The sequence below is a fragment of the Herpailurus yagouaroundi genome, unplaced genomic scaffold (assembly GCF_014898765.1).
Source record: "Herpailurus yagouaroundi ecotype Mexico unplaced genomic scaffold, PumYag 67350, whole genome shotgun sequence".
In the NCBI taxonomy this organism is placed as follows: domain Eukaryota; kingdom Metazoa; phylum Chordata; class Mammalia; order Carnivora; family Felidae; genus Herpailurus; species Herpailurus yagouaroundi.
The window spans coordinates 1,139,787-1,163,798 of NW_024420170.1; positions in this window are offsets into that span (position 1 = coordinate 1,139,787).

Genomic DNA, 24,012 nt, shown 5'->3' on the forward strand with positions numbered 1-24,012 from the left:
AAATTATTTTAAAAACTACAAATCTGGAGCTAAAAAGTAAATAATGAAATGAAAAATTTAATATAAGGGATTAACAAAATATTTGAGGAGAGAGAAAAAAGAAACAATCAACTTGAAAAGAGGTCAAAAGGCACAGATAGCAGAAAAAAATGAGCAGAAAGAAAAAAAGGAAAATGAACAGAACCAAACAGACACATAGGACCCAACAAGTGGACAAACACATTAATTATGGAAGTCTCAGAAGTAGAAGAGAGAGAAAAAAAAGCAGAAAAATTATTTTAAAAAATAATGACTGAAAAATTTCTAAACTTGGGGAACTATAAATCCAAGAATCTCAATGCTGCAATTAAGATAAATTCAGAGACCCACACAAAGTCACACTGTAGAATCAAAGGGTTGAAACTCAAAGAAAAAAAAAGAACACTGAAAGGAAGATAGAAGTCACTTGCAAAGGGGCCTCTATAAGATTAATATTGTATTTCTCAGCATAAAACTTCAGGCCAGAGGACAGTACTTAAAGAAAAAAAATTATCAACTGAGAATTTTATATCCAGAAGAAATGTCTTTCAAATGTAAGGGAGGAATTAAGATATTCACAGTAAGCAAAAGCTGAGGGATTTATCACTAGACCTGCCATACAACAAATACTAAAGGAAGTCCTTTGGGTTGAAATGAAAAGACTCTAGGGGCACCTGGGTGGCTCAGTCATTGAGTGTCCAGCTTTGGCTCATATCATGATCTGTCAGTTTGTGAGTTTGAGTACCACATCGAGCTTGCTGCAGTCAGCCTGTCAGAACAGAGCCTTTTTCTGATCCTCTGCCCCCCATCTCTGTTCCTCCCCCACTTGTGCTCTCTTAAAAATAAATAAATATTTTTTAAAAATAAATGAAAAGATGCTAGATAGTAAATCAAAGATCCATGAAGAAAGATACCCCAATAAATGTAAATAAAGGGTGAAATATAAAAACCAGAAGTGGGCCAAGATGAAAGAAGAGCAAGGAAGTTTGTTTTTTCATCTCTCATCACGGAAATGCAGCCATATCAGCACTAAACCATATTGCAACTAGAAAACTGATTTGAGGATTAACACAACAATCTGCCAATGTGAACCACAGAACTCAGAATGTATGTGGTGCAGAGAGGTGAACTGAGGGGTGGAGAGAGAAGCCAAGTAGGGCAGGGAGCTATTTTTGCTTGAAAAGAGAGGACAGAGATGGGGGCAGAGTATGGGAAAAGCACCCCCCCACACACACACACACACATAGAAAGCAGCTGGAGAGAAAGTGGAAGAGTGGAAATAGCCACAAGGGAATGAAAAATAGGGAGAAAGGAAAAAGGAGAGGTTGTAAATTCCATTAAGACTCTATAAACAGGGGGAGTACAGTGTCTGAAAATCTGCAGCTCAATATCTTGTGATGCTCTGGTGGGAAGGATGAATCCTCAGGATCAGAGAGCAAGGTCCAAGGGGTCCTCGGGCAACACAGAGAGAGGTGGTTCACCTCCTGGCAGGATATTTGGTAGAGGCTGTGTGGCCTCCCCACAGGCAAAGGTCCCACCAGACCCCAGAGAATGACCACATTCTCTGGTGTTGAAATGGGACATTGGGGGTGAAGCCTTGTACCAGATGTGTGTTGCAATTTGCCCCAATCCCTGAAATGCTGCTGCTACATGATCCCATGAACTTTTTCTGGGACAGGCTGGCACCTGGCCAAAGTATCTGGGCGTTGCCAGTGGCAGGGTTTCATGAACACTCCTGGGGGTGGGCCAACACCTGGGCATTGCTCAGCAAGACTCTCCACCAGAGGGTCAGAACAGATTAAAGCTGCAGTCCCTCAGAAGTGAGGGGTTAGGAAACACAGCCCCTCCCAAGATAAAAACTGAGGAGAAAGGAGCAGCCTGGCAGCCTGAAGGCTTGGTCACAGACAGTGTAGAAGTGGGGAGTAGGTGGAAGTCATAGAAAAAAGAGGGGTGCTTGATTGCTGGTCGGGGAGATCACAGAGTTCTGCTACTAGAGACTCGGTAGCTGGGTGATGCCATTTTCACTGCTCCCATGCATGCACATACATGCCTACATGAGCCACAACAACCCACCCCAGTAAGCTAAGCAGCACAAACTGTGGAGAATGTAGCTGTTACACTAATCCCTGCCAAGCTGGATCAACCACGCTCTTGAGGAACACAAAGTCCCTCCACCTGCTTAGTTTATGGACTATAAAGTGCTTCATAGTTATACCTCTAGGGGAAACTGGATGTAAATTCAATTATATTTCATTCTGTTTGCTGGTCCATCTATCCATTTTTTTTCTTTACATTTTCTTATTCTTGAATACATAAAGAGAGAAACATTTATTTTTATTTTCCACTTTTATTAGAAATATTTTCTTTAATTATTCTACTATATTTTTTACTTTTTTTGTGAACTCCTAAAATTCTATTTTACTTCCATAATTTTATTCTATTTTATTGTATTCATTTTTTTAAATTTTCATATGTTTTCCTTTTTCCCTTTTTTTCTTTTCTTTTATTTCCCTTTTTTCTCTAATCTATCAAGCTTCTGTCAACAACCAGACCAAAACACACCTAGGCTTTAGCATCCTTTATTTGATTGTTTGTGTTGTTTATAATTTTTTTAATTTTTATTTTTTAATTTTTATTTTATTAACTCTTTTTCTTCCTTCTAAATGATGAACCAAAGGAATTCACACCAAAAGGAAAAAAAAGGAGGAAATGACAACCAGGGACTTAATCAACACAGATACAAGCAAGATGTCTGAACCATAATTTAGAATCGTGATAATAAAAATACTAGCTGGGGTAGAAAATAGATTACTGTCCCTTTCTGGGGAGATAAAAAAGTAAAGCAAGTCAGGATTAAATAAAAGAATGCTATAACTGAGCTGCAATCTTGGATGGATGTCATGGTGGCAATGATGGATGAAGAAGAGCAACAAATCAGCAATGCAGAGGATGCACTTATGAAGAATGATGAAGCAAAAAAAAAATGGGGAGACTAAGGCAAAAGAGCACGATATAAGAATTAGAGAACTCAGTGACTTATTAAAAAGGAATAACATCAGAATCATAGGGATCCCAGAGGATGAAGACAGAGAAAAAGGAGTAGAAGTGTTATGTGAGCAAATCATAGCGGAAAGCTTTCCTAACCTGGGGAAAGACAGACAACAAAATCCAGGAAGCACACAGAATGCCCTTTAGATTCAACAAAAACTGATCATCAACAAGGCATAAGTACTCAAATTCACAAAATACTCAGGCAAGGAAAGAGTCATAAAAGCAGCAAGTAAAAAAAAGGCCTTAACCTACAAGGGAAGACAGGTATGAAGGATATATTCAATGTGATGAATCAGAAAAATATGCAGCCATGAATTCGGTATCCAGCAAGGCTGTCATTCAAAATAGAAGGAGAGATAAAAAGTTTCCCAGACAGAAAAAATTAAAGGAGTTTGTGACCACTGAACCAGCCCTGGAAGAAATGCTAAGGGGGACTGTCTGAGGGAAGAAAAGACAACAAAATAAAACCAAAGAGACAAAAAGCAACAAAGACCAGGAAGGACCAGAGAACAACACCAGAAACTTCAACTTTACAAATAACATAATGGCAATAAATTCATATCTTTCAGTACTCACTCTAAAAGTCAATGGACTAAGTGCCCCAATCAAAAGACACAGAGTAACAGAACGGACAATAAAACAAGATCCTTCTGTATGCTGTCTACCAGAGACCCATTTTAGATGTAAAGACACCTTCAGGTTGAAAGTAAGGGAATGGAAAACCATCTATCATGGTAATGGTCACCAAAAGAAAGCTGAAGTAACCATACTTATAACAGGCAACCTAGATTTTAAAATAGACTGTAGCAAGAGACGAAGAAGGGCATTATTTCATAATCAAGGGGTCTATCCACCAATAAGATCTAACAATTGTAAACATTTATGTTTCAAATGTGGAGGCACCCAAATATATATATCAATCACAAACATAAAGAAACACGTTGATAATAATACCTTAATAGTAGAGGACTACAACACCCCACTTACAACAATGGACAGATTATCTAAACAGAAATTGAAAAAGGAAACAATGGCTTTTAATGATGCACTGGACTGGATGGACTTAACATATATATTCACAACATTTCATCTTAAGGAGTAGAATACATATTCTTCTCCAATGCACATGAAACATTCTCCAGAATAGATTGCATACCGGGACACAAATCAGCCCTCACCAAGTACAAAAAGATTGAGATCATACATGCATAATTTCAGCCACAATGCTATGAAACTCTAAATCAACCATAAGAAAACAAATTGGAAAGATAACAAATACACAGAGACTAAAGAACATCCTACTAAAGAGTGAATGGGCTAACCAATAAGTTAAAGAGGAAATTAAAAAGCACATGGAAGACAATGAAAATGATAATACCACAGCCCAAAACCTCAGCAAAGATGCTCATAAGAGGGAAGTATATAGCAATCCAGGCCTTCCTAAAGAAGGAATAAAAGTCTCAGATATACAACCTAACCTAACACCTTAAAGAGCTGGAAAAAGAACAGCAAAAAAAAAGCCCCAAACCAGCAGAAGAAAGGAAATAATAAAGATTACAGCAGAAATTCATGCTATTAACACGAAAAAACAAAAGCAAAAGCAAAAACAAAAACCACAGCAGAACAGATCAATGAAACCAGAAGCTGGTTCTTTGAAAGAATTAAGAAAATTCAGGGGCACCTGGGTGGTTCAGTCGGTTGAGTGACCAACTTCAGCTCAGGTCATGATCTCACAGTTTGTGAATTCGAGTCCCACATCGGGCTCTGTGCTGACAGCTCATAGCCTGGAGCCTGCTTTGGATTCTGTGTCTCCCTCTCTCTGCTCCTCCCCCATTCATGCTCTGTCTCTCTCTGTCTCAGAAGTAAATAAACGTAAAAAATAATTTTAAAAAATGAAAGAATTAAAAAAATTGATAAATCCCTAACCAGTCTGGTCAAAAAAATTAAGCACCCAAAAAAATTAATCAAGAATGAAAAAGGAGAGATCACAACCAACACAGCAGAAATAAAAATAATAAGAGAATATTACGAGCAACTATATTCCAATAAAATGGACAATCTGGAGGAAATGGACAAATTCCTAGAAACATATACACTACCAAAACTCAAACAAGAAGAAAACAAAATTTGAACATACCCATAACCAGTAAATAAATTGAGTTAATAATCAATAATCTCCCAAAAAACCAGAGTCCAGGGCCAGATGGCTTCTCAGGGGAATTCTACCAATAATTTAAAGAATAGCTAACATCTATTCCTTTGAAGCTGTCCCAAACAATAGAAATGGAAGGAAAACGTACAAATTCATACTATGAAGACATTACCTTGATTCCAAAACCAGACAAAGACGCCACTAAAAAGGAGAACTACAGACCAATTTCCCTGATGAACATGGATGCAAAAATCCTCAACAAGATACTAGCCAACCTTAGCTATCATTAGATAATGCATTAAAAAAATTATTACCACAACATGGGATGCAGGGATGGTTCAATATCTGCAAAACAGACAATGTGATACATCACATCAATAAAAGAAAGAACAAGAACCACATGACCCTCTCAAAAGATGCAGAGAAAGCATTTGACAAAATACAGCATCTTTTCTTGATAGAAACCCTCAATAAAGTAGGAATAGAAGAATCTTACCTCAAGATCATAAAAGCCATATATGACATATCCACCGATAATATAATCCTCAATGGGGAAAAACTGAGAGCTTTCCTACTAAGGTCAATAACACGACAGGGTTCCACTCTCACCACTGATATTCAAAATAGTATTGGAAGTCTTAGCCTCAGCAATCAGACAACACACAGGAATGAAACTCATTCAAATTGGCCAGGAGGAACTCAAACTTTCACTCTTTGCAGATGATATGATACTCTATAATGGAAAACCCAAAAAACTCTACCAAAACGACCTGCTAGAATTGATCCAGGAAATCAGCAAAGTTACAGGATATAAAATCAATGCACAGAAATCGGTTGCATTTCTATACACCAATAATTAAGTGACAGAAAGAGAAATCAAGGAATGGATCCCATTTACAATTGCACCCAAAACCATAAAATACCTAGGAATAAATCTATCCAAAGAGGTGAAAAATCTATACACTGAAAACTATAGAAAGCTTGTGAAAGAAATTGAATAAGACACAAAAAAATGGAAAAAGATCCCATGCACCTGGATAGAAAGAACAAATATTGTTAAAATGTAAATACTACCCAAAGCAATCTACATATTCAATGCAATCCCTATCAATATAACACCAGCATTCTTCACAGTTCTAGACCAAACAATCCTAACATATGTATGGAACCAGAAAAGACCCTTAATAACCAAAGAAATCTTGAGAAAGAAAACCAAATCTTGACAAATCACAATCCCAGACTTCAAGATGTATTACAAAGCTGTAATCACCTAGAAATTATGGTACTGGCACAAAATCAGACACTCAGATCAGTGGAACAGAATAGAGATCCCAGAAATGGAACCACAAACATATGGCCAACTAATATTTGACAAAGGAGGAAAGAATATCCAATGGAATAAAGACAGTGACTTTAGCAAATGGTTCTGGGAAAATTGGACAGCCACATGCAGAAAAATGAACCTCGACCATTTTCATACACAATATACAAAAAGAAACTCAAAATGGATGAAACACCTAAATCTAAGAGAGGAAGCCATCAAAATCCTAGAGTAGAAAGCAGGCAAAACCTCTTTGATCTTAGCCGCAACAACGTCTTACTCAACATGTCTCCGGAGGCATGGGAAACAAAAGCAAAAATGAACTATTGGGACCTCATCAAAATAAAAAGCTTCTGAACAGCAAAGGAAACAATCGGCAGAACTAAAAGGCAACTGAGAGAATGGGAGAAGATATTTACAAATGACATATCAGATAAAGGGTTAGTATCCATAATCTGTAAAGAACTTACCAAACTCAACACCCAAAAAAAACAAATAATCCAGTGAAGAAATGGGCAAAAGACATGAATAGACACTTCTCCAAAGAAGACATCCAGATGACTAACACACACATGGATAAACTGCTCAACATCACTCATCATCAGGGAAATACACATCAAAACCTCATTGAGATACCACCACACAGGTGTCATAATGGCTAAAATAAACAACTCAGGCAGCAATAGATGTTGGCAATGATGCAAAGAGAGAGGATCTCTTTTGCATTGCTGGTGGGAATGCAAAATAGTGGAGCCACTCTGGAAAACAGTATGGAGGTTTCTCAAAAAACTAAAAATAGAACTACCCTACAACCCAGCAATTACACTACTAGGTATTTATCCAAGGGATACAGTATGCTATTTTGAAAATGAAATGCACCCAATGTTTATAGCAGCACTTTTGACAATAACCGAAGTATGTAAAGAGTCCAAATGTCCATTGACAGATGAATGGATAAAGAAGATGTGGTATACACACACACACACACACACACACACACACACACACACACACAATGGAGTATTACTCAGCAATCAAAAACGAAATTGTGCCATTTACAACTACGTTGCTGGAACTAGAGGATGATACTAAGCAAAATTAGTCAGAGAAAGACAATATATGACTTCACTCATATGAGAAATTTAAGATAAAAAACAGATGAACATAAGTGAAGGTAAGCAAAAATAATATAAAAACGGGGAGGGGGGACAAAACATAAGAGACTCTTAAATATAGAGAACAAACAGAGGGTTGCTGGAGGGGTTGTGGGAGTGGGGAATGGGCTACATGGGTAAGGGGAATTAACGAATATACCCCTGAAATCATTGTTGCACTATATGCTAACTAACTAGGATATAATTTTAAAAATTAATTAATTAACTTAAAAAATAAAAGCCAGCATTATAGTACCTTTGAATTCTAAATATACTGTTTATTTTCTACACGATTTAAAAGACAATAGTATATGGGGTGCCTGTGTGGTTCAGTCAGTTAAGTGTCCAACTTCAGCTCAAGTCATGATCTCACAACTCGTGAATCGAGCCCTGCATTGGGCTCTGTGCTGACAGCACAGAGCCTGGAGCCTGCTTTGGATTCTGTGCCTCCCTATCTCTCTTTCCCTCCCCCACACGTGCATTCTCTCTCTCTCTCTCTCTCTTTCTCTCTCTCAAAAATAATACACCTTGAAAATTTTTAAAAAAATAAAAATAAAAGATGATAGTATAAAAATAATGATAAATCTGTTATTAGGCACATAATATGTAAAATGCAAATTGTGATAGCAGTAACATAAAGTGAGACAGAGCTCACCTCCTCTCACTGACACATCAAGGCTACAACTACATATAATGCAACTCATTCTGAAAATAACTTGAAAACTGCCAAAAAGAAAGATTTTTGAAAGATTATAAGAAAATACTATGAAAAATTGTATGTCAACAAATTGAAAAACCTAGAAGAAATGACTAAATTTTTAGAAACATATGTTTCTAAAACTAAATCAAAAGAAATAGAAAATTGAACAGGTAATTACTAGTAATGAAATTGAATCAGTATCCAGAAAACTCACAACAAACAAAATTCCAGAATCAGATGGCCTCACAGGTGAATTCTACCAAACACTTAAAAAAGAATTAACATTAATTCTTCCCAAAATATTCCAAAACAAGAAGATGAAGTAAGTTTCCAAATTCATTCTACAAGGCCAGCATTACCCTGATACCAAAACCAAAGACACACTATAAAGAAAGAAAACTATAGACCAATGTTTCTGATGAACATAGATGCAAAAATCCTCAACAAAATGTTAGCAAAACAAACCCAACAATACATTAAAAATTATTCAACACAATTAAGGGATGCACGTGTATTTCAATATTTGCAAATCAGTCAATGTAACACATCACATTAAGAAGTGAAAAGATAAAAATTATATGATCATCTCAATAGATGCAGAAATAGCATTTGACAAAGTATGACATCGGTTAATAATAAAAACTCTCAACAAAGGTTTAGAGGGAAAATACCTCAACAAAGTAAAAGTTATATGTGAAAAACCCTCAGCTAACATCATATTCAATGGTAAACAAGCAAACAAAAATCACAGTTTTTCGACTGCTAACTACATAAAGAGAAGGCCAGATTGAAAAGGGTAGTAAGGGAATAGGTGCAGTCAAGAACCAAACCCACAGTATAGGGACTCACAAATAGGAAGTGACTACAGATGCAAAGGTCCCCCTTGAAGAGTGAGGGGATCAAGCCCCACATCAGGCACCCCCAGCCCTGGGGGGCTTCACCAAAAAGCTGAGCTCCCATAACATCTGACTTTGAAAATGAGTAGGGGGGGGGCACCTGGGTGGCTTAGTCGGTTAAGCATCTGACTTCAGTTCAGGTCATTATCTCATGGTTCGTGGGTTGGAGCCCCATATCAGTTTCTGTCCTGACAGCTCAGAGCCTGGAGCCAGCTTTGGATTCTGTGTCTCCCTCTCTCTCTGCCCTTCCCCTGCGTGTGCTCTCTCTCTCTCAAAAATAAATAAATATTAAAAATTTAAAAAAAGAAAAGAAAATGAGTGGGGATTAACTCTAGAAGAGTGGGAGGGCTATTGGAAACCAAGAATTTTCCCTTAAAACTTCAGTGTGCTATATCACTCAGTCTGAGACTCAACACAAAGGCAGCAGTTTGAAAAGCACCAGGGTTATACATAAAGGAGATTTATTGACTAATTTTATGGCATGTGACATAAGGATCTGTAGGAGCTTTCTGCTCCTAAATGGAAGTACTGGCAGGCACCATTTTTCTTGCCTTCCTTTAGCCTGGGTACCTAGATGCTTATGGGAACCAGTTCTAACATTCTCCATCTACTTTGTTATCTCTGTTTGCTCCACTCCAATGCTCACCTGCAGGACTGCCCTACCCAACCCTACAGCCCTGGTGGATGCCCCATCAAAAAAGGCTTCCACAACCAGTGAGAAGCCTAGGTCAGGACCAGTATTCCCCCAAAACATCTTATGCCCCTGGGATTTGGGAGATCCAGCCCCACCCACATGCATGCCTGCAGCAGATGTGGCCAGGTCTCTGAGACAGCTGTGTTCGACTAACTCTGTCAACCAACATACTACAACAGCTATAGCAGAATCACTCAGCCAGCTGTGCTGGGAGCTAGCCCCATCCACTAATGTAATCACAGTAGTTGCAGCCCAGTCAAAACAAGAGAGTACACACAGCCAACACAAAGGACACCCCCTGGAGCACCTGGTTCTGGTGACAAGAGGAATTGCTCTATTGGGATCCACAGGAAACCTTCTAAATAATGTCACTACATTCAAGACCAGGAGATATAGCTGATTTATCTAATATGTAAAAACAAGCATAGAGTCGACAAAATGAAAACATATGAGTATGTCCCAAACAAACAAATAAAACTAAAACCTCAGGGAAAAAAAATGATATGAAACAGAGATAAGCAAAGTCTGATAAACTGTTCAAACTAATGGCCATAAAGATAATAGAATTAAGAGAAGAGTGAATTAATTCATAGTTTCAACAAAGAGATAAAAAATATAAAGAGAACCAATAAGAGCTGAAGAATACAATAACGGAAAGGAAAACTACATTAGAGGAAATCAATAGCAGATAAAAGGATGCAGTAGAACAGATGACCAATCTGTAAGACAATAATGAAAAGCAGCCAAGCTGAACAGCAAAATGAAAAAAAAAAAAGAATAATACAAGTGAGGATATACTAAGGAATCTGTACAATAACATCAAGTATACTAATATTTGCATTATAAGGGTCCCACAAGAAGAAGAGAAAGACAACAGAGTTGAAAACTTATTTGATTTTTTATTTATTTATTTATTTTTAAAATTTTTTCAACGTTTATTTATTTTTGGGACAGAGAGAGACAGAGCATGAACAGGGGAGGGGCAGAGAGAGGGAGACATAGAATCGGAAACAGGCTCCAGGCTCTGAGCCATCAGCCCAGAGCCTGACGCGGGGCTCGAACTCACGGACCGCGAGATCGTGACCTGGCTGAAGCCGGACGCTTAACCGACTGCGCCACCCAGGCGCCCCATGAAAACTTATTTGAAGAAATAATAGATGAACACTTCCCTATCCTGGGAAAGGAAACAGACATCCAGGTCTAGGAAGCACAGACAGCCCCAAACAACACAAACTCTAGGATATCCAAGATGCATGATGATTAAAATGTCAAAAATTAAAGATAAGGAGAAAATATTAAAATCAACAAGGGAAAAGCAAATATTTATGTACAAGAGGAACCTCATAAGGCTATAAGCTGATTTTTCAGCAGAAACTGTGCAAGCAAGAAGGAAGTGGCATGATGTATTCAAAATCTTGAAAAGAAAAAAAAACAATATTATTCTATCCAGAAAGATTATTGTTCAGAATTGAAGGAGAGATAAAGAGTTTCCCAGACAAATAAAAGTTAAAATAGTTTGTCACTATAAAACTAGCCTTACAAGAAATGTAAAACAAATTTCTTTAAGCAGAAAAGAAAAGGTCATAACTAGAACTAAGAAAATTGTGAAAGCAAAAAATTTCACTGGTAAAAGCAAATATATAGTAAAGGTAGTAGATCAAACACTTAAAGAGCTAATATAAAGGCTAAAAGACAAAAGTAGTAAAATTAATTACATCTAAAAAAATTAGTTAAGAGATTACATACAATAAAAAATGTAAAATATTATATTCATGAAATGTAGAGGTAGGTGTAAAAATATAGTTCTTTTAAAATTTGTTAAAACTTAAGCAACCATAAATTAAATATAGACTGCTATGTAGATAGGATGTTATATATAAACATAATGGTACAACAAACCAAAAACCTATAATAGACACACAAAAAATAAAGGGAAAGGAAATCAAGCATAACACTAAAGAGTTATCAAATCACAATAGAGGCGAGCAAGAGAAGAAAGGAACAGAGAAGAACTACAAAAAACATGAGAAAACAATTACAAAATGGGAATAAGTATATGTTTACCAATAATTACTTTAAATGTAAATAGTTTAATGCTCTAATCAAATGATATAGAGTGATCAAATAAATAAGAAAACATAACTTATCTATATATTGCCTACAAGAGACTCACTTCAGACCTAAAGATATATACAGACTGATACTGAAATAAATAGAAAAATATATTCTATGCCAATGAAAGGAAAATTATTATATATATCATATATATATATATATATATATGCCCTATAAGTACAGGGTAGCAGTACTTATATCAGACAAAATTGACTTTAAAATAAAGATCATAACAAGAGACAAAAGAAGGTATTACATAATGATAAAGGAGTGAATGCAATAAGATATAAAATTGTAAATATCTATGCACCCAATATAGAAGCATAAAGGCAATATTAGCAGACATAAAGGGAAAAATTGGCAGTAATACAATAATAGTAGGGGAATTTAGCAGCCCACTTAAGTCAATGGATAGGTCATTCAGACACAAAATTAATTAGAAACAGTGGATTTGAATAACACATTAGACCAGATGGACCTAACCAATGTATATGGAACATTCCATCAAAAACTGCAGAAGACACATCTTTTTTCAAGTTCACATGGAACATTCTCCAGGGCATACCACGTGTTAGGCTAAAAACAAGTCTCAATAGATTGAAAAAGATTGAAATAATAGTAAGCACCTTTTCCAACTACAATAATATGAATTTAGAAATCAATTAAAGAAAAAAAAACTAGAAAAAACACAGGCATGTGGAGGCTAAACAACATGCTATTAAAAAACAATGTATCAATAAGAAACCAAAGAGGAAATTAAAAAACACCTGGAGACAAATGGAAATACAATGCTCTAAAATCTTTGGGATACAGAAGAGAAGCAGTCAACATGCTGGAACAGCATGGAAGTTTTTTTGTGTGTCTTGTGTCCATGAGATACAGCCAGACCTGAGGATCTACACAACCTGAACCACAGAATTTAGCAGGTATACAACACGGAGAGGTGAACTGGGAGAGAGAGAAGCCACAGAGGGCAGGGAGCTGTTTTTGTGTGCAGAAAGAGGATGGAGACGGGGGTGGAGGGAGAATACGGGAAAAGCACTCCCCCCAAAAAGCAGCTGGAGAGAAAGTGGAAACGTGGAAACAGCCACAGGGACTGAACTAAAAAGGGAGAAAGGAGAAATGAGAGGGTTTAAATTCCTTTAAGACTCTATAAACAGAGGGAGAGTAGAGTCTGAAACTCTGCATATTGATACCTGGAGGTGCTAGATCATCTAGACACATGGTCAATAAAAAACAAGGACTCTGAATGACACATTGGATCAGATGGACTTGACAGATCTATTTAGAACTCTGCTTCCCAAAGCAACAGAAAATACTTTCTTCTTGACTGCACATGGAACATTCTCCAAGATAGATCACATTCTGGGTCACAGAACAGGCCTTCATAAGTATACAAGAATTGAAATCATACCATGCATACTTTCAGACCACAACGCTACGAAGCTTGATATCAACCACAAGAAAAAGTCTGGAAAACTTCCAAAAGCATGGAGGTTGAAGAACACCCTACTAAAGAATGAATGGGTCAACCAGGCAATTAGAGAAGAAATTAAAAAATATATGGAAACAAGCGAAAGTGAAAATACAACAATGCAAACGCTTTGGGATGCAGCAAAGGCAGTCCTGCGAGGAAAATACTTTGCAATCCAGGCCTATCTCAAGAAACAAGAAAAATCCCAAATACAAAATCGAACAGAACACCTAAACAAAATAGAAGTAGAACAGCAAAGACACCCCAAACCCAGCAGAAGAAGAGAAATGATAAATATTAGAGCAGAAATAAACAATATAGAATCTAAAAAAACTGTAGAGCAGATCAATGAAACCAAGAGTTATTTTTTGAAAAAATAAACAAAATTGATACACCTCTAGCCAGGCTTCTCAAAAAGAAAAGGGAGATGACCCAAATAGATAAAATCATGAATGAAAATGGAATTATTACAACCAATCCCTCAGAAATACAAGCAATCATTACGGAATACTATGAAAAAATATATGCCAACAAACTGGACAACCTGGAACAAATGGACAAATTCCTAAACACCCACACACTTCCAAAACGCAATCAGGAGGAAATAGAAAGCTTGAACAGATACATAACCAGCGAGGAAATTGAATCAGTTATCAAACATCTCTCAACAAATAAGAGTCCAGGACCAGATGGCTTCCCAGGGGAGTTCTACCAGATGTTTAAAGCAGAGATAATACCTATCCTCAAGATATTCCAAAAAAAAAAAAAAAAAAAGGAAAGGAAAACTTCCAGACTCAGTCTATGAAGCCAGTATTACTCTGATTCCTAAACCAGACAGAGACCCAGTAAAAAAAGAGAACTACAGGCCAATATCCCTGATGAATATGGATGCAAAAATTCTCAATAAGATACTAGCAAATCGAATTCAACGGCATATAAAAAGAATTATTCACCATGATCAAGTGGGATTCATTCCTGGGATGCAGGGCTGGTTCAACATTCGCAAATGAATCAATGTGATACAACACATTAATAAAAGAAAAGATAAGAACCATATGATCCCATCAGTCGATGCAGAAAAAGCATTTGACAAAATTCAGTATTCTTTCTTCATGAAAACTCTCCAGAAAGTCGGGATAGAAGGAACATACTTAAACATCATCAAAGCCATTTATGAAAAGCCCACAGCTAACATCATCCTCAATGGGGAAAAACTGAGAGCTTTTTCCCAGAGATCAGGGACACGACAGGGATGTCCACTGTCACCACTGCTGTTTAACCTAGTTTTGGAATTTATAGCATCAGCAATCAGACAACAAAAGGAAATCAAAGGCATCAAAATTGGCAAAGATGAAGTTTTCATTTTTTGCAGATGACATGATATTATACATGGAAAATCCGATAGACTCCACCTAACATCTGCTAGAACTGATACATGAATTCAGCAAAGTTGCAGGATACAAAATCAATGTACAGAAATCAGTTGCATTCTTATACACCAATAATGAAGCAACAGAAAGACAAATAAAGAAACTGATCCCATTCACAATTGCACCAAGAAGCATAAAATACCTAGGAATAAATCTAACCAAAGATGTAAAAGATCTGTATGCTGAAAACTATAGAAAGCTTATGAAGGAAGTTGTAGAAGATATAAAGAAATGGAAGAACATTCCATGCTCATGTGTTGGAAGAATAAATATTGTCAAAATGTCAATACTACCCAAAGCTATCTACACATTCAATGCAATCCCAATCAAAATTGCACCAGCATTCTTCTTGAAGCTAGAACTAGCAATCCTAAAATTCATATGGAATCACAAAAGGCCCCGGATAGCCAAAGTAATTTTGAAGAAGATGACCAAAGCAGGAGGCATCACAATCCCAGACTTTAGCCTCTACTACAAAGCTGTCATCATCAAGACAGCATGGTATTGGCACAAAAACAGACACATAGACCAATGGAATAGAATAGAAACCCCAGAACTAGACCCACAAACGTATGGCCAACTCATCTTTGACAAAGCAGGAAAGAACATCCAATGGAAAAAAGACAGTCTCTTTAACAAATGGTGCTGGGAGAACTGGACAGCAACATGCAGAAGGTTGAAACTAGACCACTTTCTCACACCATTCACAAAAATAAACTCAAAATGGATAAAGGACCTGAATGTGAGACAGGAAACCATCAAAACCCTAGAGGAGAAAGCAGGAAAAGACCTCTCTGACCTCAGCCGTAGCAATTTCTTACTCGACACATCCCCAAAGGCAAGGGAATTAAAAGCAAAAATGAATTACTGGGACCTTATGAAGATAAAAAGCTTCTGCACAGCAAAGGAAACAACCAACAAAACTAAAAGGCAACCAACGGAATGGGAAAAGATCTTTGCAAATGACATATCGGACAAAGGGCTAGCATCCAAAATCTATAAAGAGCTCAGCAAACTCCACACCCGAAAAACAAATAACCCAGTGAAGAAATGGGCACAAAACATGAATAGACACTTCTCTAAAGAAGACATCCGGATGGCCCACAGGCACATGAAAAGATGTTCAGCGTCGCTCCTCATCAGGGAAATACAAATCAAAACCACACTCAGATATCACCTCACGCCAGTCAGAGTGGCCAAAATGAACAAATCAGGAGACTATAGATGCTGGAGAGGATGTGGAGAAACGGGAACCCTATTGCACTGTTGGTGGGAATGCAAATTGGTGCAGCCACTCTGGAAAACAGTGTGGAGGTTCCTCAAAAAATTAAAAATAGACCTATCCTATGACCCAGCAGTAGCACTGCTAGGAATTTACCCAAGGGATACAGGAGTGCTGATGCATAGGGGCACTTATACCCCAATGTTGATAGCAGCACTCTGAACAATAGCCAAATTATGGAAAGAGCCTAAATGTCCATCAACTGATGAATGGATAAAGAAATTGTGGTTTATATACACAATGGAGTACTACGTGGCAATGAGAAAGAATTAAATATGGCCTTTTGTAGCAACGTGGATGGAACTGGAGAGTGTTCTCCTAAGTGAAATAAGCCATACAGAGAAGGACAGATACCATATGGTTTCACTCTTATGTGGATCCTGAGAAACTTAACAGGAGCCCATTGGGGAGGGAAAGGAAAATAAAAAGAGGTTAGAGTGGGAGAGAGCCAAAGCATAAGAGACTCTTAAAAACTGAGAACAAACTGAGGGCTGATGGGGGGGTGGGAGGGAGGGGAGGGCGGATGATGGGTATTGAGGAGGGCACCTGTTGGGTTGAGCACTGGGTGTTGTATGGAAACCAATTAGACAATAAATTTCATATATTTTAAAAAAGGAACATATATTGTAAGGTAAGTTAGTGTTCTGTATTTCCTTGAACATTTATTGTGATTCAAAACATTTTACTAATTTTTCCCAAGAGATTATTGGTTATAATGAATCCAAATTCATTTTTTATTTGAGAAAAAACTGAAAATAAAACTACCTTGCAATCCAGCAATTGAACTATTAGGTTTTACCCAAAGGATACAAAAATACTGATTCAAGGGGGCACATGCACCGCAATGTTTATAGCAGCATTATCAACAATAGCCAAAGTATGTAGATATCCCAAAAATCCATCAACTGATGAATAAAGACAAAGTAGTACACACACACACACACACACACACACACACACACACACACTGTAATATTATTCAGCCATCAAAAAGAATGAAATCTTGACATTTGCAATGACATGGATGGAACTAGAATGTATTGTGGTAAGCGAAATAAGTCAGAGAAAGATAAATACCATATAATTTCAATCATATGTGGAATTAAAAAAAAACAGATGCAAATATGGGAAGGGAGGGCAAAAGAGGAGAGAGAGACAAACCACAAGAGAATCTTAAAAATAGAGAACTCATTACCATTTAACCCATCCCCACATCCACCTCCCATCCAGCAACCCTCAGTTTTTTCTCTGTATTTAAGAGACTCTTATGGAATCCTCACTCTCAATTTTTATCTAATTTTTCCTTCCCTTCATATGTTCAAATGTTGTGTTTCTTAATCTCTATGTATGAGTGAAATCATGTTATTTGTCTTTCTTTGACTTATTTTGCTTAGCATAATACACTCTACTTTCATCCACATTGTTGCAAATGCCAAGATCTCATTCTTTTTCATCACCAAGTAGGATTCCACTGTGTGTGTGTGTGTGTGTGTGTGTGTGTGTGTGTGTGTGTGTACACCATATCCTCGTGATCCATTCATCGCGAGATGGAACTTTGGCATTTGGTCTCTTTCCATAATTTGGCTATTGTTAATAATGCTCCTATATACATTGGGGTGCATGTGCTCCTTCAAATCTGCATTTTTGTATCCTTTGGATAAATAATTAGTAGTGTAATTGCTGGGTTATAGGGTATTTCTATTTTTCATATTTTGAGGGACCTACATACTGTTTTCCAGAGAGGCTGCCCCAGTTTGCATTCCCACCAGCAGTGCGAAAGTGTTCCACAAAGCTGTAATACAGCTTAAAATCCAGAATTGTGATGCCTTCACCATTAGTTTTCTTTTTCAACATCACTTTGGCTATTCAGGGTCTTTTCTGGTTCCATACAAATTTATTTTATTTTATTTTATTTTATTTTATTTTATTTTATTTTATTTTATTTATTTTTTTATTTTATATATTATATTTGTATTTTTTATAACAAATGTTTAATGTTTATTCTGAACCTGGGATCATGACCTGAGCTGAAACCAAGAGTAGGACACTTAACTGACTGAGCTACAAAGCGCCCCTGGTTCCATACACATTTTAGAATAGTTCTAGCTCTGTGAAGAATTGTGTTATTTTGATAGGGATTACATTGAATGTGTAGATTCCTTTGGGTAATATCAACATTTTAACAATATTTCTTCTTCCGATCCATGAGTATGGAATGTTTTTCCATTTCTTTGTGTCTTCTTTAATTTCTTTCATAAGCTTTCTATACTTGTCAGTGTACAGATGTTTTACCTCTTTGGTTAGGTTTATTCCAAGGTATCTTATGGTTTTTGGTGAATTTGTACATTGGATGTATTCCTTCATTTCTCTCCTTCATTATTGCTGTATAGAAATGCTACCAATTTCTGTATGTTGATTTTATGTCCTGTGACTTTGCTGAAATCATGTATCAGCTCTAGCAGTCTTTTGGTGGAGTCTTTCGGTTTTCCATGTAAAGGATAATGTCATCTGTAAAGAGTGAAAGTTTGACTTCTTTGCTAATTTGTATGCCTTCTATCCCTTTTTTGTTGTCTGATCGCTGAGGCTAGGACTTCCAGTATTATGTTGAACAACAATGGTTAAGAGTGGATAGCCCTGTCGTGTTCATGACCTGATTTAGTCACTTTTTCTCTGTTGAGGATTATATTAGCTGTGGGCCTTTCATTTATGGCTTTTATGATGTTAAGGAAAGTTCCTTCTATCCTTACTTTGTTGAAGGTTTTTATCAAGAATGGATGCTATATTTTGTCAAATGCTATTTCTTCATCTATTGAGAGGATCATATGATTCTTATCCTTTCTTTTATTAATGTGGTGTATCACATTGATTTATTTGAGAATATTAAACCAGGTTTGCAGCCCAGGAATAGATCTCACTTGATCATGGTGAATAATTCTTTGAATGTACCGTTGAATTTGATTTACCGGTATCTTGAGAATTTTTGCATCCAGGCAAATCAGAGATATTGGCCTATAATTCTCCTTTGTCTGGTTTTGGAATCAAGGTAATGCTGGCTTTATAGAATGAGTTTGGAAGTTGTCCTTACATTTCTTTCTTTCTTTCTTTCTTTCTTTTTTTTTTTTTTTTGAACAGTTTGAGAATAATAGGTATTAACTTTTCTTTAAATGGCTGGTAGAATTCCCCTGGGAAGCCATCTGGCTCAGTACTCTTATTTGTTGGGAAGTTTTTGATAACTGATTCAATTTCATTGCTGGTTATGGACCTGTTCAAATTTTCTATTTCTTGCTGTTTGAGTTTTGGTTGATTGATATATAACTTTTCATAGTATTCTCTTATAATTGTATTTCTGTGCTGTTGGTTGTGATCTCTCCTCTTTTATTCATGATTTTATCTATTCATGATTATATCTATTTATCTATCCGTGATTTTATCTTATTTTCTTTTTGATAAATCTGGCTAGGAGTTTATCAATTTTGCTTATTCTTTCAATAAACCAGCTTTTAGTTTCATTGGTATGTTCTGCTGTTTTTTTCTGTTTCTATATCATTTATTTCTGCTCTAATCTTTATGATTTCCCTTCTTCTCCTGGCTTTGGGCTTTATTTTATGCTCCTTTTGTAGCTTCTTTAGGTTTAATATTAGATTATGTATTTGGGACCTTTCCTGCTTCTTAAGATAGGCCTGAATTGCAATGTATTTTCCCCTTAGGACTGCCTTTGCTGTATCCCAAAGGGTTTGGGCTGTCATATTTTCATTTTCATTTTCTTCCATGTATTTTTAAATTTCTTCTTTAATTTCCTGTTCGCCCATTTATTCTTTAGTAGGATGTTCTTTAACCTCCATGGTTTGAGGGCTTTCCAAATTTTTTGTTGTTGATTTCAAGTTTCATAGTGTTCTGATCTTAAAATATACATGGTATGATCTCAATGTTTTTGTACCTGTGAATGGATGATTTGTGACCCAATATGTTATTTGGAGACTGTTGCATGTGTACCCAAGAAGAAAGCATATTCTGCTGCTTTAGGATGAAATATTCTGTATATGTCTGTTAAGTCCACCTATTCCAATTTGTCAGTCAAAGCCAGTGTTTCCTTGTTGATTTTCTGCCTAGATGATCTGTCCATTGTTGTAAGTGGGTTATTACAGTCTCCTACTATTTTTGTATTATCAATGAGTTTATTTATGTTTGTTATTAACTGATTTATATAATTGGGTGTTTCAAGTTGGGGTATAAATATTTACAAGTATTAGATCTTGATGAATATACCCCTTAATTATGATATAATGCCCTCTTCATCTCTTCTTGCAGTGTTTGTTTTAAAATCTAGTTTTTTCTGTATCAGTATGGCTACTATGGCTTTCTTTTGCCCTCCATTAGATGATAGATGGTTTCCATCCCCTAGCTTTCAATCTGCAGGTGTCTTTAGGTCTAAAATCATTGTCTTGAAGGCAGCATATCGATGGATCTTGTTTTTCTATCCATTCTAATATCCTGTGTCTTTTTATTGGAGCATTTAGTCCATTTACATTCAGAGTGATTATTGAAAGATATGAATGCCACTGTGTTATCTGTAGTGTTGATATTTCTGATGATATTTTCTAGTCTTTTGAAGTCTTTGTTGCTTTGCTCTTTATTTTTTTTCTCCATTCAGTGAACCCCCCTTAGAATTTCTTGCAGGGCTGGTTCAGTGGTCATAAAGTCCTTTAGTTTTTGTTTTTTTGGGAAAGTCTTTATCTCTCCTATTCTGAATGACAGCCTTGCTGGATAAAGGATTTTTGACTGCATATTTTTCCTATTCAGCACATTGAGTATTTCCTGTCATTCACTTCTGGCCTGCAAAAGTTCAGTAAACAGGTCTGCTACTAAACTTATGTGTCTATCTTTATATGTTAAGAACAATTTGTCAATGACTCCTTTCAGAATTCTCTCTTTATCTTTGTATATTGTAAGTTTCATTATGATATGTCATGGTGTTGATCTGATTTTCTTCATTTTGAAAGGAGTTCTCTGCCTCTTGCACTTGGATGCCTGTTTCATTCCCAATATTAGAGAAGTTATCAGCTATAATTTGTTCAAATAAACTTTATGCCCCTTTTTCTTGCTCTTCTTTTTCTGGGGTCCCTGTGATATGGATATTGTTTCATTTCATGGAATCACTTAGTTCCCTAAGTCTTCCCTAGTGATCTAGTAACTTCAGTTTCCTCCTTTTTTCAGCTTCATTATTTTCTATAATTTTCTATTTCACCTATTCTCTCCTCTCCTTCTTCAATCCTCATTTACACTGTATCTAGTTTATTTTACATCTCAGTTATAGGATTTTTTAATATATCCTGACGAGTTCTTAGGTCTTTGATCTCTGCATGAAGTGTTTCTCTATGCTTTTTTTTTCAAGCCCAAATAGTAATCTTATGACTGTTGTTCTAAATTCTTGTACAGATATATTGTTTATATATGTTTGAGCAAACCTCTGTGATTTCTTATTGACCTTTCTTTTTGGGAAGAATTCCTCTGGTCATTTTGGCTAAGTTTCTGTCTTTTGTGTGTTTTAAAAGCTTGCTATGTTTCTTGCACCTGAGAGTACTGCTATATTAAAAAGGTGTTATACACTGTCCATGGCCTGGCATCAGCAAGTGTTTCTGGTGTATGCTGTGTGCACTCTGCTGTTGCATTTTGGCTGCTTTGGTGCTTTGGCTTGTCAGTCCTCTGCAAATATCCTCCTTGCTTGAAATGGTGGAGTGTTTGTACCTTTAACTAGGTGTGCTTTGAAATTTTTTTTAAGTAACCCTGGGAAAAAAAAGGTAGCCTGATCCCAAAAAGAGAGAAAAGGAAATGGAACAAAAAGAAAAACCACAGAGTATCAAAAAAATATAAGGCTGATACCAAAGAAAAAGAAAGTAAAAATAGGAAAAAAACGCAGAAGAAAAGAAAAAGTAAGGAAAAAGAAAAGAATAAAAAAAAGCCTGATCAAAAAAATTGAAAAGAAAACAAAAAACACACACAAAAAAACAAATAAGGAACTATAATCCTGATTCCAAAAAAGGAGTAGAAAAAGGAGGGAAAAAAAGAGTTGTTTATTGGTGCCTTTAGCGTATGGCTGTGCTGGTCTAGAGGAGAGGCTGGCTGTGTTGACTGAGTCAGTGTTGCCTCAGTAAATAAGCACTTGCCAGGCACGGAGGGGTAGGATTTGGTGTAAGTGGGTGTTTTCTCCACTGGGAACCACTATGTTGCTCTCCAAAGTCCCACCATGTTGGCATTGGGGGGTGGGGGTAATGCTGCCACCCCAATAGCTCATCCCGACTTGGCATCTCAATCCCCTCTGTTCAGGAAGCTGTCACAGGATAGCAAGGTAAGTCAGCTTGCTCTTCGCCAACATTCTCTTGCATTTTTTAATTTGGTGTGTGGCTAGGATTCAAAAATCAAAGTCTCAAAGGACCCAGCATGGGTCCTCCGGGGTATAGCCTCTCTACCCTGCTGATGAAAGGCCTTTCTTTGGTTGGCACCTTCAGGGTCCTTTGTCCTTGGAGAGGCAATAAACACCCTTCCAAATAGTACTGCAGGAAGGTCAATGTTCTTTCCTAGTGCACCCTGGAGATCAGAGACCACTACACCATGCTATGCACCCCAGGGCCAGCTCCCTTCTCCCCATTAGCATTCACCACATCTTTGGTCTGGAGAAAGTCATGCATTTTCAAAACCTCAGAGTTTGTACTCAAAAAGCTGTCTGCATAAACGAACTGGGACACTCAGTATTTCTTCTCCACAGCACATGTTCCAGAGAGGCTTTCCTCTTGTGCTAACTTGATGTCACACTTTCTCAGCTCCTCTCTTTCCCCTTTCTGTCTCCATGGAAAGGGTTTCCTCCCCTCCATGGTGCCACCATTTTTCTCTACCCCAATTCACATCCTTGCATCTACCAAACTTTCTCTTTTCAAGTGTGGAGATCCTTCTGCCACTCCACAGATCAATTTCCTGAGTTTTTCAAGTAATCTGATGGTAAGATAGCTGTGTTTAAGGGAGAAGGAAATCTCAGGGTCCCCCTGCTTCTCTGCCATCTTAACTCCCTTTCCCTGCCTGTCATTTTTCTATTTGGTTTCATATGTCTTTGTTCTTTCATTGCTGTGTATTTTTAGTTAAGTGATACATTTTTAATTCCCTCTGTAATTTAATTTATTACATGTTTTTGTTTTATTTTCTTAGAGATTTGTCTAATGATTAGAAATAATTTTTATTAATACCAACTTTAATAGTTTATAAAAATTTTGTTCCTATATCACTTCATCTTCCTTCCATTATTTTACTGTCAAAAATTACATCTTGGGACGCCTAGTTGGCTCAGTTGGTTAAGCATCCCACTTTGGCTCAGGTCATGATCTTGTGGTCTGTGAGTTCAAGGCCTACATCAGGCTCTGTGTTGACAACTCAGAGCCTGGGGTCTGCTTCGGATTTTGTCTCCCTCTCTCTCTGCCTCTCCCCTGCTTGAACTCTGTCTCTTTCTCTCTCAAAAATAATTAAACATTTAAAAATTACATCTTTACACATTATGTGACTATAATAATAGATTTATAATCATAGATCTATACTTACTGCTTTATGCAGCTGCATTTATATCACATAGGAATAAAAATTAGTTACAAACAAATATATGTTTATACTCTTTAATATTTACCTATGTAAATATAAAACTTCAGAATTTCTATTGGTTTCTTTTTATAATTTCTATCTATG